Genomic DNA, 17775 nt, shown 5'->3' on the forward strand with positions numbered 1-17775 from the left:
GTCTTTCTTAGACCGTTACCTCTGAGTGCAGTCAGACCTTAGCTAGTACTCCCGTCCTCCTCCCTCCCCCCTGCCATCTGTCGCCTCCTCCCCTCCCCCAACATTATCAGCAGCCTTAGCACCTAATTAGACTGTAGAATGAAAGACTTTTCTTGGAACACTTTTACTTTTAAAATGATGAAAGATGAACGATATTTAGTTTGTTTGTGTCTGCGTGGAGGGGTGGGGGCGGCGGGTAGTAAGGCGTTAGAATGAACGCGAAAGAAATTTGTGGTGCATCGCAAGTGCTACCCACAATTGCTTCTCAAATAAGAAAGATAACACTCCACAGTGAAGGTAGACACTTATTAGAAAACATACTCCCCTGCGTTACTCCTCTCCATTGCTGCATTTGCTTGATCCGCACACTGCAACCTCATTTAAAATCAACCAAGTTAAAAGGTGGGCACCATACTTGCTGTTCGTAAATCACTTGATTGCTGCACTCCCCACTTCTGAACTGACAGAAATTGAATGTCTTCAGGCTGTTAATTCTTGTCTCTGACCACAGCCACTAATAGTAATAGCAATAATAATAGTTATAATAATAATAACTGTGTGTATGGTACTATAGTAGCCCTTAAGTAGTTACTGCTGTGTCGTGTTGTCAATCAATTCATTTACCTGTTTCGAAGCGAGTAATGAAACAAGTTTTCGACTACTTCAGATACTATCTACAGCTTGGAGCACACGTTTTCTTGAGGTATTTAGCTTTTGTTACGTATATGTCTCACTTTTATCATCAGCGATATACGGGACAAAGAACAACATACGTGTGTATTGGGTGGTCTATGTAAGGAACGTATAACCTCCACCGCATTAATGCTACTAACTGATAACTTAAATAATCAGCATTAGAGTCTTACAAAATTGTGATAGTAGTAATGATGTTTGAAAATAATTTAGTTTAGTTACTAAAACAGAATCGAATCGTTTAGTTTTTTCCCGTTAGAAAATTTAATTTTGCCCCTGGTTGGAAAGCACAACAGTACAGACTCTGTAATACCTCGCATGGGCTTTCATTGAAGAATGCGAGCGGATAGCACAGAGTGACGTCTGCAGACTTACACTGAGCATGCGACGTAAGTGTCAGACAGTAACAAGCGCTCATGTATGGCGTACACATTACTGAAGCTCTCAAAGTGCAATTTGAAGCACCCAGGATCACAGGACGAATGTTTGTTTCCACTTTATCTTCAGCACCTGTCGGACATTTCAGTTATTTTTATGTAAACGATGGAGGATGGTTCAAATAGCTCTGAGCACTATGCGACTTAACTTCTGAGGTCATCAGTCCCCTAGAACTTAGAACTACTTAAACCCAACTAACCTAAGGACATCACACACACCCATGCCCGAGGCAGGATTCGAACCTGCGACCGTAGCGGTCGCGCGGTTCCAGACTTTAGCGCCTAGAACCGCTCGGCCGCCCCGGCCGCGGTCGCGCGGTTCCAGACTTTAGCGCCTAGAACCGCTCGGCCACCCCGGCCGGCGATAGAGGATGTAGTATTGTTTTGTTGTGTACTTCACTTGTGACACATAAACGTATAATTTGTTAACACACCCACACACCCAGTCCTGAATTATTGCTCAATGGGGTGTGGCAGACGCCCAAAGTCACGTCCCCCTAATCCTTTTGAGTAGTTGTTTACTAAGAGCATCCATACGTCATGGGTCCAGAGGTACTATAAATTCAAATTATTACGCAACCGTGTACTGAATGCCGTGAGTTCCTCAAACCAAACCGCTCATCACACAGCCCTTAACGACTTACGAGACCTCTTCGACAGAGTTCATATACGTGTGATCATACGTTGCCGCAGCCGTTCTCGGTTTCGCTTAGAATCTTGTGAGTACGTGTTCGCGTTGTGGAGTAAATTTGTCCAGCTTTTAGATCGCCACTGTATTCGGACGCCATCTGGAACGCCTTACACTTCCAGGGACACGTACCCGCGCGGTACAGGTTTCAGGAGCTTAGCGATCGCCCGCAACACGAATTTCCCAAACTCCTGGTTTCCGCCGGACAAAGGCAGGGCAGCTGAAGGCGACTGCGTGGGCATGACGAAAGCGACGGCAAGAAGTCGTAACAGCCGCAGAGCGGCCGGCGTGCGCGCGCTTTCTTGCGGATTAGTTCCGAGCGGCCGCGCGGCGTGGCGCGGTTGGCACCGCGGATCACTGCCGCGGGGGAGGGGGTGGGGGGGGGGGGGCGGACACTCTCGCTCGCTCGCCCTGGCCGGCGCCTCCGCTCTCACACGGGCGTGACATCCGTAAGGACGCACATGGTGTTACTTAAAAAAATAAATAAGTAGGACGTGATTAAAAGCATGGAGAGTGCACAAATGTCTCCAGAAAGTTCAACTCATAACGCAATCACTTTGCCGCATCACTCAAGCTTTTCATGCCTCGCTAGCAAACTGCTTTGTTTTCTATGTATAATAAACTTCCAGACAGGCAGTGGTTTTAACATACGAGAATCTTGATGAATAACCGCTTCAGTTGTTGAAAGGTTCCTTATTTTAGTCCATGGCTTTTATAAAGAAGTCATTTTCTAGTGAAATCAAACTGACATTGTAAATGCAACCTAACGTTATCTAGAATCATAATAAATATTTAAGCAATTTAAGTAACAGGAATGAAGGAGCTGCGAAATGAGAAAACTTCTGAGACTGTTCCCGGACAGTATATGTACACAAAACGGAAAAAGATTGGTTTGTTGATTTGGGAGAGAGGACCAAACAGCGAGGTCACAGGGAAAAGAGAAAAATATAGCTTTTATTTTGCTGTGCTGAAGAAAAGTCGATTGTTGAAGAACGTAAAGTTGGGTAGATTTAAAACTGATCTGCCCACTAATACTGAGGGGAAAACGGCCACGTCATGATTATAAAAACTGCAAAGTTTGGAAAACCCAAAGTGCTGGCATGCTTTGGCATAAAAAGGAATTACATCTTGACATCTTAGAGATTTTAAATTCTGTGCACATAATTAAAAAGGATAAAACTGGCAGTAAACCAATCTTTGTAGGTCGCCTCTTACAATACAGCCACACTGTGTGCAGTAGCGAAAAAAGCCACCTAATGTTTTATACAATGGAGAAGGGATATTTTAGTGGCATATGTGAAGAAATAGAAATTCGTGCCCACATACGAGAGAGAAGGGAAAAACCGCTCAACGCCCAGTACATACTACGAAACACGGGGTTCAGTCTGTGTGCCTTGTTATTGCTAGCTCTTTTTAAACGCACCCCGAAATCGTGTAGTAGCATTCAGGCGCTAGTGAAAAGGTCCTTATTTTCAAGTAGTCTACGTTGCTCCCATGACGCACCAGAAGCTTCTCCTGTTCCTTGTGTTCTAACTATTCTCCGTAAATTTGTTTTCAAAAAATTTTCCCCTTTCACTTAAGAGGACGTAACTTTCCAGAAGTATGCCGTCCTTTTCAAGATGTACAGTTTTTATAATCATGAAGCAGCCGTTTTCTCTACGATCGGGCACGTCACTTTTAAATGCACCCGACCTTTATTTTCTTAAGCTTTTGACTTTGCTTCATCACAGCACAATATAAGCTACATTTTTCTACTTATCACAAAAATAGAAAGCAGCAACCACCACGTGTATTCTGCGCGGAAAATGCTCACTGTTTCAATGGGCATCATGTGGTTACACCCTTCCATTATCCCTCCCTAAGTATCTTACTCTGGGTGTTGTTTTAGTATATCTAATACAATGAAGGTTCCTGCCCTTGGTGTCAAATAGAAACTGTTAAGTCTGGTCTTTCCAGGTTCTTAAATGCCCGGCAGAGTTCAGAGTGTCAGATCATTAGGTTAGTTTAAAAATGATTGGAGAAGGGACTACTCTTGCCAAAGAAAAAAATATAGTATTATCCGTTTGAGTGTTTTATGGAGACGACGGGAAGTTTGAGCCGAGACAAAAGGAGAAACGGGAACAAATCTCCAACAGATCATCCTGATTTTGATGTTCCTTCATTTCCTTGAAGCGCTACAGGTGAATGTCCGTTCGGTTTTTTCAACAAGGTTACAACAAATTCCTGTCTCCATCCACGTCAAACTCCACCAGTGCTCTCTCTGCTTGTCGAATCTCAATTTGACATTAACATCAGACTTCCTTTCGGAATCGAGACTGTCAGAGCTCGAAATTGGAACTAGTATTTTTTTTATATATGTATTTCAGCATTTCACTGTCGCGCTGCCTCGTTCTGCAGATGCGAGTCCACCTGTACAGTTCTCCAAGACTCTAAAGTTCAGACAGGTTCAAACCAATGTTTACGATGTAGTCCACGACACTGTACGTCTGCGCTTTCTCACTTTTAACCAGGTCTAACAACCCAATAGAACGCTTTACGGTGCAGCTAGTTGTCGAACCTAGCGCAGCGAGATCTGCTTCTTCCTCTTCGGAGAGCATAAACTTTCACAAGCGGCCGCTCTGCTATCCGTGAAGTAATTGCGTGGCGAGTCGGCTTCCCTGTTTACAACTGCCTGAGGATTTTAATTGAGGTTTCTGTCGATTGTCGACTAGAGTGCCCTTCACTTTCCCTCGAGACAAAGAAAGTGAGGTTCCGCCCACGCCACTGTCTCCCGACAATCGTGCTCCGGGAGAAGTGGGAAGAGGCTGTGAAACTCACCTGGCAAACAGCGCCAGGCCAGCAACTCGGCACTGATAGCATTACCACGACGAAAGATGTGGATTCCGATCAGGAATATATCAGATTCTGTGCACGAGTTAAAACAAATCTACGTATATTCATTGCAAGCCACCTGAAGGTGTGTAGCGAAGGGTAATTCTGGTAGAACTACCTGATCCTCCCCTTCCCTGATCTATTCACGAATGGCGCGTGGGAAGACTGACTGTCGGTAAATCTCCGTATTAGCTCTAATTTCTCGAATTTTCTCGGTGTGGTCATTTCGTGAGACGTATGTGGGACGCAGTAATGCTAGGACGTGCTGAAAAATAATACCTCTGAATTTTGTATGTGAAGACCCTTAAAGTTTTTTAAATAAAAGAAACGCTATTAACGTTCTAAATCTTTATTCTTCATTTCTAGGTATTTGCAGCCCTCTGTCAGCAGAGACCTACAAACTGTAGCTTGTAACATGGCGGCATGTAACGTAACTATGTCGGAAGTTGACTGTGCTTTAATTGAGTTTCGAATTCGTAGAGTCCATCCACACATGGAGCACCCTCTGCTTCAGTATGACGTCAGACCGCACACGAGCGATGTGACATCTGCAACAATCCGACGCCTTGGGTTCACTGTCGTCGATCATCCACCATACAGTCCCGACTTCACCCTGCCCGATTTTCGTCTGTTTCTGAACCTTAAAGAACACTTTGGAGGACTTCACGTTGTGACGAATCGGTTCAAGAAGAGGTGAGGTTATGCCTTCATCAACAGATTGAAATATTCTGCAGTGACGGTATCAACTAACTACTCTCTCGTTGCGAGGAATGTGTTCGTCCCCAGGGTTACTATGTTAAAAAATAAGTGTGCGGACATGAAGAATAAAGATGTAAAATGTTAATAAAGTTCGTTTTATTTAATAACCTTTTAGAGTTTTCAAATAAAATATTGGGAGGCATTTCTTTTCAGCAGGCCCTTGTACCTGACACTCCATTTGCTGCTCGATAGCACCTCATAGTACGGATATCTTCCTACATGTTCCTTCATTCAGATGCGAAATTTTTGTCTTGGAATGACCAGAAAGAAATTAATAGAAATCACAAATGGCTGATGTCGTCATCGTAATTCGTGCGTCTTTTCTAGGGATTTTGTTTGTGTGATTTAACAGCTTGTAATACCAAAATCACTATAAACAGAGAACGAGGAAAAGATGTGAAAAATGGACGCTCGCTGTGGCTGATGTTCCTATTCCGACTGATAAAGTAACCGATATATGTGTGTGTGTGTGTGTGTGTGTGTGTGTGTGTGTGTGTGTGTGTGTGTGAGAGAGAGAGAGAGAGAGAGAGAGAGAGAGAGAGAGAGAGAGGGGGGGGGGGCAAAAAGCAACATAATTTGTACTTTGATGATGAAACCATTGCACAGACCAGTAGGTGGTGAAAAACTGGGTGGTCCCACTACCTGCGCTTTCTGAAGATGACGGTGCATTACTAAACGCCTCTCCCTCCGCTGCCGACAGGCTCAGGCCGTAAAGACTCTTGTGTTTTGTAGGCACTGATAAAGTGTGGAAAAGGTATTACGGTGATGATGCGTCCTGTTCGCAGACACTATAAGCATTTCTTTCATTGCGCCGAACTCGCTAAGCAAGCCTCGTTTTTATCAAACACAACCTCCGGCTAAACAATGGCACCACGCTCTGATATGAAGCGCGTGCCTACCGCCCACATCCTCGTTCACTAAATCTTAACACTGGCCCAGAAAGAAAATGACAGATGTAAGCTCAATTCAAACCCCGCGCATAGAAAAGTATTTGCAAATTCATATATGTTTCCGTAACAGCCGGATGATTTTGTCTTTCATTGATGACTGCTCACTCAAGACTTAGTACACGCAACCCTTGCCCCCTCCCCCCCCCCCCACTACCACTACCACCACCACCATCCCACCCCCCGCCTTGGGCCCACGACTTGATTTCTACGCCCGCTAGGGCTGGGAACCGACTCAAGAACTGCTCTTCGAAACATGGACCCCGACCCACAGAGCACTCACCTTGTCTCTTACATCACACGAGGGCTGCTAGCCATCTCTCCACTTCGCGAGGTCCAAAACCGCTCCAAGAAGTTGTTTAAAATCCAAGCCCTTCTCGTAGTTAGCTGCAGAAGCTGACTGGAGGCCCTTCCACCGGCCTTCTCCTACCCCCACCAGCAACCCCACTCTGCGATGTGTTGCTCCCTGCCGGAATCCTAAGGTGTTTCGGAACAGGTGGTGGAAAATTGACAGGCCCTTAAGCCAGTCTAGATGACCATGATGACAACCCATTTAAGACAATTACGGAAAGTGTGGCCCACCATCTCCAGGTTGAACAAAATCCGTCGTTCCTCAGATAATGGGAACCAGTTGAGGCGGTCACAATAACGAACAGGACGAACACGTAGGTGCGATCAGAAATGATCTCATACACACTGAATCTGTTCTACGGAACAAGAACTGAAAAGTGCTAAGTACATTTTTGCTACTGTGACTTCCTCTCTTGTGCCAACCTCATCACCTCAGACTATGATCGAGACGGAGTTAGAAGATCCCTGAGAGCTCTCAGCGCTGTTGCCGGATTTCACCTGCGAACCGCTAACCGATGCAAGCGAAAACAGTAGCCATCTACAGAGCTGTGACAACACTGAGGCGTCGCCGTAGAGGCGTTACAAAATTGCGTTGCGTTATTGGTTGAGAGAGGCGCGCGAAACTACTGCGCCAAGGCCACTGCAACTGTCAGCGATCACGTTACGCCAACTCAACTATAGCACTTCCACCGACCGTCCTGAACTATTTGTTAAATGTATTTCAGTCTCGGTTTTTAACTACAGATTTCATGCTCTACAAGTTCCTCTACTGCCATGGAAGTCATTCCTTGATGTCTTAATGCGTGTCCTATCATCCTGGCCGGCCGGAGTGGCCGAGCGGTTCTAGGCGCTACGGTCTGGAACCGCGCGACCGCTACGGTCGCAGGTTCGAATCCTGCCTCGGGCATGGATGTGTGTGATGACCTTAGGTTAATTAGGTTTAAGTAGTTCTAAATTCTAGGGGACTTATGACCTCAAATGTTAAGTCCCATAGTGCTCTGAGGCATCTGAACCAACCTATCATCCTGTCCTTTCTTCTTGTCAGCACTTTTCCAACCGTTCCTTTCTTCGACGATTCTGCAGCAGATCTCCTTGTGCCTCATCTTACCAGTCCAGTTAATTTTGATTATTGTTCTGTAGCACGAGATCACAAATGTTTTGAGTCTCATCTTTCGCGGTTTTCCCTTACTATCGTATAACCTAACGTACAGTCTCAAAAAATTTCTTCTTCACATTAAGGCCAATGTTTGACACCAGCAGACTTCCCTTGGCCAGGAATGCCCTCATTGCCAGTACTAATCTGCTCGCGCCTCCTTGCGTCGACCGTCGAGCATTATTTTACTTCAAAGGTAGCAGAATTTCTTAACTTTTTCTACTTCTGGATGCTCTATTTCGATGTTAAGTTTACAGTTAGTTTCATTTCTACTAATTATCGTTACTTTCGCCTTTCTTCGGTTTAGTGTAAATCCATACTATCTACTCGTTAGATCGTTTATCCCATTGAACACGTTCTGAAATTCTTCTTCACTTTCAACGGGAATAGCCGGCCGTTGTAACCGAGCGGTTCTAGGCGCTTCAGTCTGGAACCGCGCTGCTACTACGGTCGCAGGTTCGAATCCTGCCTCGGGCATGGATGTGTGTGATGTCTTTAGGTTAGTTAGGTTTAAGTAGTTCTAAGTCTAGGGGACTGATGACCTCAGATGTTAAGTCCCATAGCGCTCAGAGCCATTTTTTCACCGGGAATACCAATTTGCCCTGGATCTTAATCCCACTCTTGAACATCTCTTTCCTTCGATGTATAGATTGAACAGCAAGGACGTGAGACTATGCCTTACACCCTTTTTAATCCTAACACTTCGATCTTGGTTTCCATTCTTCTTGTTCCCTCTTGGTTCTTGTACGTAGCGCATTTATCAGTCTTTCCCTATAGCTTACTCCTACTTTTGTCAGAATATCGATTCTATCAACATGTCTTGACTTTTCCAAAGTCTTGCTTCTATTATCAACCACAACGTAAGAAGTACCTCTCTAGTGACCCTACCTTTTCGGAAGCCTATGGCCTAACATCCTTTGAAAGTTTGCCTTTGTTGTGTCGACGAACCTATACCGTATACTTTAAATTTGTTCGCAATTGCCAGTATGGAAAACCATAAGCTGTACAATGGAACGACGACAGTGAAAATTTGTATCAGATAGGGACTCGAACCCGAATTTCCCGCTAATCGCCAGTGGTGGCCTTTCCATGTGGCTATCCGAATGCGACTTACGGCCAGGATCAAATTTCCATATATCGTCAATGATGTGTCTACATCCTGTACTCGTGCACCCATTACCTATATTTCCGTCCAAGGGAGACATGTTAATAGTGGCTCGCCCGGTGTCGTTGGACAACTACGAATAACATAGGCACTTCAATATCGTAGCCTGGACTGTGGTCAACCTCCACACGTTGTCGGCCTGGTTGTCGCCAGCCAAGAAACTGCCAGCGGGAAAAGTCTAAAAGACTTTCCCACACGACCACTGCCCCCCTCTCCACCTACACGGCCCGCTACTGCCTCCTCTGTGTTCGGAGTGCACTTGCGCGTGCGGCGTCTTGCAGCAGCCGCGCTCCGGAAGCGGGCGGCCCCTGGCTGAGTAGGCCGGCCGGGGCGGCGGCCCGTGTCTCCGGCCGCGCGGGTCACGGCTTCGCTTCCTCTCCTCCACGCAGCCGCAAGGTCGCGGCCGGCTGCTCCATTGCTCGCGTCCAGAGCTCCTACCGCGTACTGCACTACTGGGAAAAGTAAACTAACTCTGCTAACTGCTGCACATCCTAAGTGGCCGCCGAGACACCCTTTCCAAGTGCGTCATCTGGGTGTACATCGTCCAGTCACATTAATGTGATCACCGTCAGTGTTTGACATCACACTGCAATAACCCCTCACAGGCAGCACTAGCAGGCTTGTCAGGGGAATGCGGAATACGGTGCAGTGGTTGTCGCAGCGCGGAAGCGGAGAGATTTATTTGTCCCAAAAGGGCATGATAATTGGCTTTTGGCCAAAGGATAGAAGCATTTCCGGAACGAATGATAATCAAATGGACACCCTAGCTGCAAAGAGGCGTTGATATACTTCATTGGGGACATGGAGAAAATGTGTGCCCTGACCGGGACTCGAACCCGAGATCTCCTGCTTACACGGCAGACGCTCTATCCATCTGAGCCACCGAGGGAACAGAGGATAGTGCGCCTGCAGGGACTTATCCCTTGCACGCTCCCCGTGAGACCCACATTCCCAACATGTCCACACCACTATATTTGTAGTGCGCCTAATAGATGTTTGCCCAGCATACTCATTACTCGTGGCAGATTAATCTACCAAGTCCCGTACGAGTTCGGACATAGCGTGTGCGTTCGCAGAAGAAGGTCAATGGCCGGGAAGTCATATTTTAACTATATATGACGGTAGTATCTGTTCCTGAAAGAACAGTTACCGTTGATTACCATGCAGCTTTGCTAGAAATGAAACGATAATTAAATGGACACCCTAGCTCCAAATATGGTAGGTTAATCTGCCACGAGTAATGAGTATGATGGGCAAACATCTATTAGGCGCACTACGAATGTAGTGGTGTGGACATGCTGGGAATGTGGGCCCCACGGGGAGCGTGCAAGGGATAAGTTCCCGCAGGCGCACTATCATCTGTGCCTTCGGTGGCTCAAATGGATAGAGCGTCTGCCATATAAGCAGGAGATCCCGGGTTCGAGTCCCGGTCGGGGCACACATTTTCACCATGTCCCCAATGAATTACATTAACGCCTCTTTGCAACTAGGGTGTCCATTTAACTATCATTTCATTTCTATCAAAGCTGCATGGTCATCAACGGTAACTGTTCTTTCGGGAACAGATACTACCGTCATATACAATTTCCGGAACGGCTACGTTCGTAAACTGCCGTGGGTAAAATACACCGTGCACCGCAGAATGGCCCCATCGAAAACCGGATGCGGGATAGCTATGGCTCTCAGGAGTGAATGATGGGTGCGGAGATGTGTACGGGCGAACATACGTGCAATTTTGCAGCAACTGACCGCCGAGACGACGAACGTAAGGCCTACCAACATATCTCCTCAACGACGGTTCAGCGAACGTTGCTACGTATGTGCCTCTGCAGCAGGCGCCTCGTCAATTCACATATGATGACTCCTGTTCATCGGCTATAAAGGTTGGTATCTCCACTCCAATACCGGAACCGGACGTCGACTGAGTGGCGATAGGTGGCCTTTTCGGATGACTCGTGGTCGTTGGTGTGTACGGCGTGAAACGTCTGAAAGCAAACATTCTGCAACAATCGCTGGCTCTGAGCACTATGGGACTTAACACCTGTGGTCGTCAGTCCCCTAGAACTTAGAACTACTCCAACCTAACTAACCTAAGAACATCACACACATCCATGCCCGAGGCAGGATTCGAACCTGCGACCGTAGCGATCGTGCGGTTCCAGACTGAAGCGCCTAGAACCGCTCGGCCACTTCGGCCGGCCCCTCTCCACTCTAGCCACTAAAAAAAAATCCATCGCAGAACCGGGAAGTGCACCCAGGTCTCCGAGTGACAGTCACATGGGGTGAACACTCAGCTACGAGTACTGGGGTTGATCCGATAGTGCTGTGGCCCCTTAAAGAGCCCTGGTGGCGTAGCGGATATATAATGCTTTAAGGAAAGTGACAAAAGCTACTTTTACAAAGGGGAGACTGTAGTGGCCCAGCGCCTGTCAACTAGCATCTCGGAAACGGCGAAGCAGATCGGCTATTCGCTTGGTACTGTTGTGAGCCTCTGTGGAAAGACTGCGCGTGTGTGTGTGTGTGTGTGTAAACTGAAAGTGCAAGTATGAAATAAATAAATAACCGTATAGATGGAAGTAAATATCCCAATAACGTAATGATTACCATCAAGATGGATAAAGTTATAACACTGTTAGTCTATAGCATGTAAGTAGGCTGTTTAGGTTTTTATGTTGGTAACGCCACGTAGAGCTCTGCATGAAAATCACTGACTGTGCTGTGTGCAGTCTGTGGCTGGTTTGCATTGTTGTAATATTCGCTACTGTAGTGTTGCGCTGTTGGGTGTGAACAGCGCGTACTTTGGAACATTATTAAGGTAAATACATTGTTTGTTGTCTATCAAAATCTTTCATTTGCTAATTATGCCTATCAGTAGTTAGTGCCTTCAGTAGTTAGAATCTTTTATTCAGCTGGCAGTATTGGCGCACGCTGTTTTGCAGTAGTTTGAGTAACGAAGATTTTTGTGAGGTAAGTGACTCACGAAAGGTATAGGTTATTGTTAGTCAGGGCCATTCTTTTGTAGGGATTTTTGAAAGTCCGATTGCGTTGCCCGAAAAATATTGTGTGTCAGTTTAGTGTCAATCAGAATAGGTAAAGAGCGAAATGTCTGAGTACGTTCAGTTCTGCTCAGCTGTTTGAAAATCAAATAATGTAAGAGGTTTCTCAGCACAGTCATTCATAAATTTTTCTAAGGGGACATTTCAAGCAAAGTGCTAATTTCGAAAATATTAAAAAAGATATATTGAAAGAAAAGAAATGAATGGAATTTCTTCCTTCCAGCCTTCCGAATTAAATGAAAGACTCGTTCAGTGTGGCGGTGTTGTCTGCAGGACGCTGCCAAATCTTACCAGGAAAAGTATGTCAAATCAAGACTAGAGCGACGTGTAAAATGGTCAAAGTGTTTATGAACCCAAACACTGGTTTGAACACTACCGTGCAGACCTCTCTCCGACCTGTGTACCAGCAGAACCTGTAAATTAACGTGATATGCAAAACTATAGCCTGACCAAATGAATCACCGACTTATTCTCTTCATTTTTCTGGGTGCGTATCGTCTGTTGAATGAGTCTTATACCTAATGTAATAGCTTAACTGTCTTGATCACAAAAGAGAGATAAGATGATTTGCAACTGATGGCATCAAACACCAGTCTCATTTGTATAAGGTGAAAGTTATGGTGGGAGGCAATATGCAAGGCGTTAAACAAGTCGCAAGGCGACCCGCCAACACGAGTACTGCCACTATTCCAGTTAACGCCCTTCAGTTAAATAGAAAACACACTCGTTTTATTCTGGGAGCTGCTGAAAGGAAAATTAACCGCGCAGTTTATTTTCATACGAAGGTACTGTGGCGAACATATCGCTTGTTCCCTCTTCCTGTGCAATTTATCATCTTGTATTCGACCGTCAGCGTAGATGTTACTGAAGGCTCTTTGTGGACAGAATGGCGAGTGATGTTTTGCGCTGGCTACGGAGCGAAATTATGTCTGTATAATGAGGTCTACATATGGAAGCTGTCGGGGAAACCAGTTTGCACTACTGGCGCGCATACGTTGGAAGTGGCGGCGCGCTGGGCGTTGCCACGTTCTGTCGGTACGCGTTGTGCAGCTACGACAGATAAGTGACCGACACTGTACTCATGGATTATCAGCGTATAGTAACCCTGAGGTATCACACGACAGATAAGTGACCGACACTGTTCTCATGGATTAACAGCGTATAGTAACCCTGAGGTATCACACCCACGCCATGTCTCTATCTCCGCCTGAAGTGCTTCCGCCTCTGTTTCTCGCGCAACGTAGGACCTCTTCGCAGGGCATGGCAAGTTTCATCGTATTGACGGTACTCTCACTGCCGGACAGTATGCTCATATCGTTTGATGCAACGCTCGGCAACAGACGATATTTTTCGCCTACGCATACCAGTGAAACAACTGTAGCCTGATTTCCTGAGCAGGACGAAATCGGGCTCCGCAGTTGGTCCGCAAAAGTATGCTAGTTACAATCCACAGACTGCATGGGCCGAGTGTGGTACCTCATGAACATGGCAAACAGACATCCAGGGTTAATGTCCCTAACCAAAAGACCGATCCCCTGTAATAGTGCACATGCATTTACTCCGTGAGACACTGCCGAGAGGTTAGGATTGTAATCCAAAACATTGACGCAAACTCTGACAGTCAGGGACTTTATGCTTCCATTTCACTTCTTCTTGTCGATCAAAAACTAATGATAATACTTTACTGGCCATTACAATTGCTACACCAAGAAGAAACGAAGATGATAAACGAGTATTCATTGGACAAATATATTATACTAGAACTGACATGTGATTACATTTTCACACAATTTGGGGGCATAGATCCTGAAAAATCAGTACCCAGAACAACCACCTCAGGCCGTGATAACGGCCTTGATACGCCTGGGAATTGAGTCAAACAGAGCTTGGATGGCGTGTACAGGTACAGCTGCCCATGCAGCCTCAACATGAAACCACAGTTCATCAAGAGTAGTGACTAGCGTATTGTGACGAGCCAGTTGCTCGGCTACCATTGACTAGACGTTTTCAATTGGTGAGAGATATGAAGGATGTGCTGGCCAGGGCAGCAGTCGAACATTTTCTGTATCTAGAAAGGCCCGTACAGGACCTGCAACAGGCGGTCGTGCATTATTCTGCTGAAATGTAGGGTTTCGAAGGGATCGAATGAAGGGTAGAGCCACGGGTCGTAACAAATCTAAAATGTAACGTCCACCGTTTAAAGCGCCGTCAATGCGAACAAGAGGTGACCGAGACGTGTAACCAGTGGCACCCCATACCATCACACCGGGTGATACGCCAGTATGGCGATGACGAATACACGCTTCCAATGTGCGTTCACCGCGATCTCGCCAAACACGGATGAGACCATCATGATGCTGTACACAGAACCTAGATTCATCCGAAAAAATGACGTTTTCCATTCGTGCACCCAGGTTCGTCATTGAGTACACCATGACAGGCGCTCCTGTCTATGATGCAGCATCAAGGGTAACCGCAGCCATGGTCTCCTAGCTGATAGTCCATGCTGTTGCAGACGTCGTCGAACTGTTCGTGCAGATGGTTGTTGCCTTGCAAACGTCCCCATCTGTTGACTCAGGGATCAAGGCGTGGCTGCACGATCCGTTACAGCCATGCGGATAAGATGGCTGTTATCTCGACTGCTAGTGATACGCGGCCGTTGGCATCCAGCACAGCGTCCCGTATTACCCTCCTGAACCCACCGATTCCATATTCTGCTAACAGTCATTGGATCTCGACCAACGCGAGCGGCAATGTCGCGATACGATAAACCGCAATCGCGATACGCTACAATCCGACCTTTATCAGAGTTGGAAACGTGATGGTACGCATTTCTCCTCCTTACACGAGGCACCACAACGACGTTTCACTAGCCAACGCCGGTTCAAATGGTTCAAATGGCTCTGAGTACTATGCGACTTAACTTCTGAGGTCATCAGTCGCCTAGAACTTAGAACTAATTAAACCTAACTAACCTAAGGACATCACACACATCCATGCCCAAGGCAGGATTCGAACCTGCGACCGTAGCGGTCGCTCGGCTCCAGACCGTAGCGCCTAGAACCGCACGGCCACTTCGGCCGGCCCAACGCCGGTCAACTGCTGTTTGTGTATGAGAAATCTGTTGGAAACTTTCCTCATGTCAGCACGTTGTAGGTGTCGCCACCGGCGCCAACCTTGTGTGAATGCTCTGAAAAGCTAATCATTTGCATATCACAGCATCTTCTTCCTGTCGGTTAATTTTCGCGTCTGTAGCCCGTCGTCTTCGTGGTGTAGCAATTTTAATGGCCAGAAGTGTATTTCACCAGCTTCTGAAAATCGTATCGGCTACTCCTATGTTGAGTGTCACCATAATGGCGTCTGGTAGCGACAACGGCTGCAGAGTCAATGACAATAGAGGTAGCGAAACTTATTTCTGACAAGCGTCGTCTGAACACCACCGCAATCACTTGCTACATTCAACACACTAATAATAAAATAGTAATAATATCAAAATCTGTAGTAATAATAGAGGGCGTATCATAATTAACGGCGTAGACGCATAAAGTTAAAAGAGTACGATGCTAGAAGCAAAGAAATGTCAGTAAACAAGGGCTCTAAAACGCATCCCTTAAGAGCTATGGGAACTTGTTCATCTTAGATATTGTGAAACAAATCTCTTCTACTGTAAGCTCTTTGCTTTACATATTCTGGGACGAGGTAGTACGGACCAAAACAAGAAAAACTTGTCTCGTAGCAAACAGGGATCTAAAGTGCATACCTTAAGAGCTGTGAGTACGTGTTTAGAAGCGAAGATGAAAAAGTGCTCGTAGCTCTTAACGTATGCGTTTTAGAGCGCATGCTTACAGAAACCCTTTTTTTTCTCTCTAGCATCGTGTACTTTTAACTGTAGGCGTTTACACCATTGATTATGATACACCTGTATAATAACATAACAGCCGGCCGGAGTGGCCGAGCGGTTAAAGGCGCTACAGTCTGGAACCGCACGACCGCTACGGTCGCAGGTTCGAATCCTGCCTCGGGCATGGATGTGTGTGATGTCCTTAGGTTAGTTAGGTTTAAGTAGTTCTAAGTTCTAGGGGACTTATGACCGCAGCAGTTGAGTCCCATAGCGCTCAGAGCCATTTGAACCAATAACATAACACACTTAAATTTGCCGGCCGGCGTGGCCAAGCGGTTCTAGGCGATTCAGTCTGGAACCGCGCAACCGCTACGGTCACAGGTTCGTATCCTGCCTCGGGCGGTCTGGAATCGCGCAACCGCTACGGTCGCTGGTTCGAATCCTGCCTCGGGCATGGGTGTGTCTGATGTCCTTAGGTTAGTTAGGTTTAAGTAGTTCTAAGTTCTAGGGGACTGATGACCTCAGATGTTAAGTCTCATAGTGCTCAGATATATTTGAACCATTTGAACTTAATTCGTCAGTAATGTCTTAACGTATATGAGAATATTCATATAGCAGCTATAACCTGAAATGCTTCCCCTCCTTTTGATGGATATTTCGTGTAACTAAAAGAATGTTAACCAGTTTCGTGGATTCAGTCCTTCTTTTTTTCGTATACGTAATTCAAGTAAATTTTTTACATAAATACACTGTTTTCTGCACTCAAGGCGTTATCATTTATATCCTCCTGAAGACGCGACATTTCAAACACACAAAGCATAAAAAAATATATCTCACGCACATTCTTAATCATCGAGCAAAAACACATTGTAGTATATCATTGGTGAGTGGGGATGTGAAGAATTTCCGAACGCCAGCAATCTGAAATTGTGGCAGTTACCGCTCCAAACTGGTCTTAGACGTCCTCACTTCTTACAGAGCTAGCCTGCTGCGCCACGAGACGACCTGACGTGCGCGTCGCTGACAGGTACACGGTCTTCAGTGGAGGCCAGATTAACCTCGGCAGGGAGCCCGCTTTGCCGGTCGTTCAGAGAGGCGCGCTCCATTACCGAAGCAGCTGCTGGCGCGTCAGCCTATTTTGTGACACAGACAGATGATGTGATGCCATCGGTGTCGTTCGCTGAGGGAAACAAACGTAGCGTGGTGGAAAGCTAGGCAGTAAGGGAAGGCCCATGTCCCAAACCCTTCTTCAAAGTTTTCAAGAACAGCATTCATTGAGGTACGTCTCTTCGACGTGATGTATCGTGAAATGTGCCAGAAATAGTTTTCTCGGAAGTTAGTCCACGCTAAGGATGTTGGTCGCTAAGAGGTGAGAGGTGCTGATGACGAGAGTTCGAGGAAGTCAGCCGCTGGCATATGTCACTGCCCCTGTATCGTCATCCGCTTTAAAGTTTGGATGCAACACAGTCTGTGCAATTCCTGTTGCACGCTCCTTTCAGGGCAAGATAATGAGGAAATATCTGTTACGAAATTGAATGTCACTTTTGGTGTCAATCTTGAAAATGGTTCAAATGGGTCTAAGCACTGTGGGGCTTAATATCTGAAGTCATCAGTCCCGTAGACTTAGAACTACTTAAACGTAACTAAACTAAGGACATCACACACATTCATGCCCGAGGAAGGATTCGAACCTGCGACCGTAGTAGCAGCGCGGTTCCGGACTGAAGCGCCTAGAACCTCTCGGCCACAGCGGCCGGCTGTTAATCTTCACACAA

The 17775-nt window shown here is 46.2% G+C and overlaps 1 protein-coding gene and 1 non-coding gene across 2 annotated transcripts in view; both read left to right on the forward strand.

Moving 5' to 3' along the window:
• LOC126473691 (uncharacterized) overlaps window positions 1-17775 on the forward strand; it is a 1039677-nt gene that overhangs the window by 836411 nt on the left and 185491 nt on the right. The gene's annotated exons all lie outside the window — the stretch shown is intronic.
• On the forward strand, window positions 10467-10541 carry Trnai-uau (transfer RNA isoleucine (anticodon UAU)). Its single transcript has one exon. It is a non-coding gene; the product is annotated as a tRNA-Ile (tRNA).

The sequence above is a fragment of the Schistocerca serialis genome, chromosome 1, assembly GCF_023864345.2.
Source record: "Schistocerca serialis cubense isolate TAMUIC-IGC-003099 chromosome 1, iqSchSeri2.2, whole genome shotgun sequence".
Lineage (NCBI taxonomy): Eukaryota > Metazoa > Arthropoda > Insecta > Orthoptera > Acrididae > Schistocerca > Schistocerca serialis.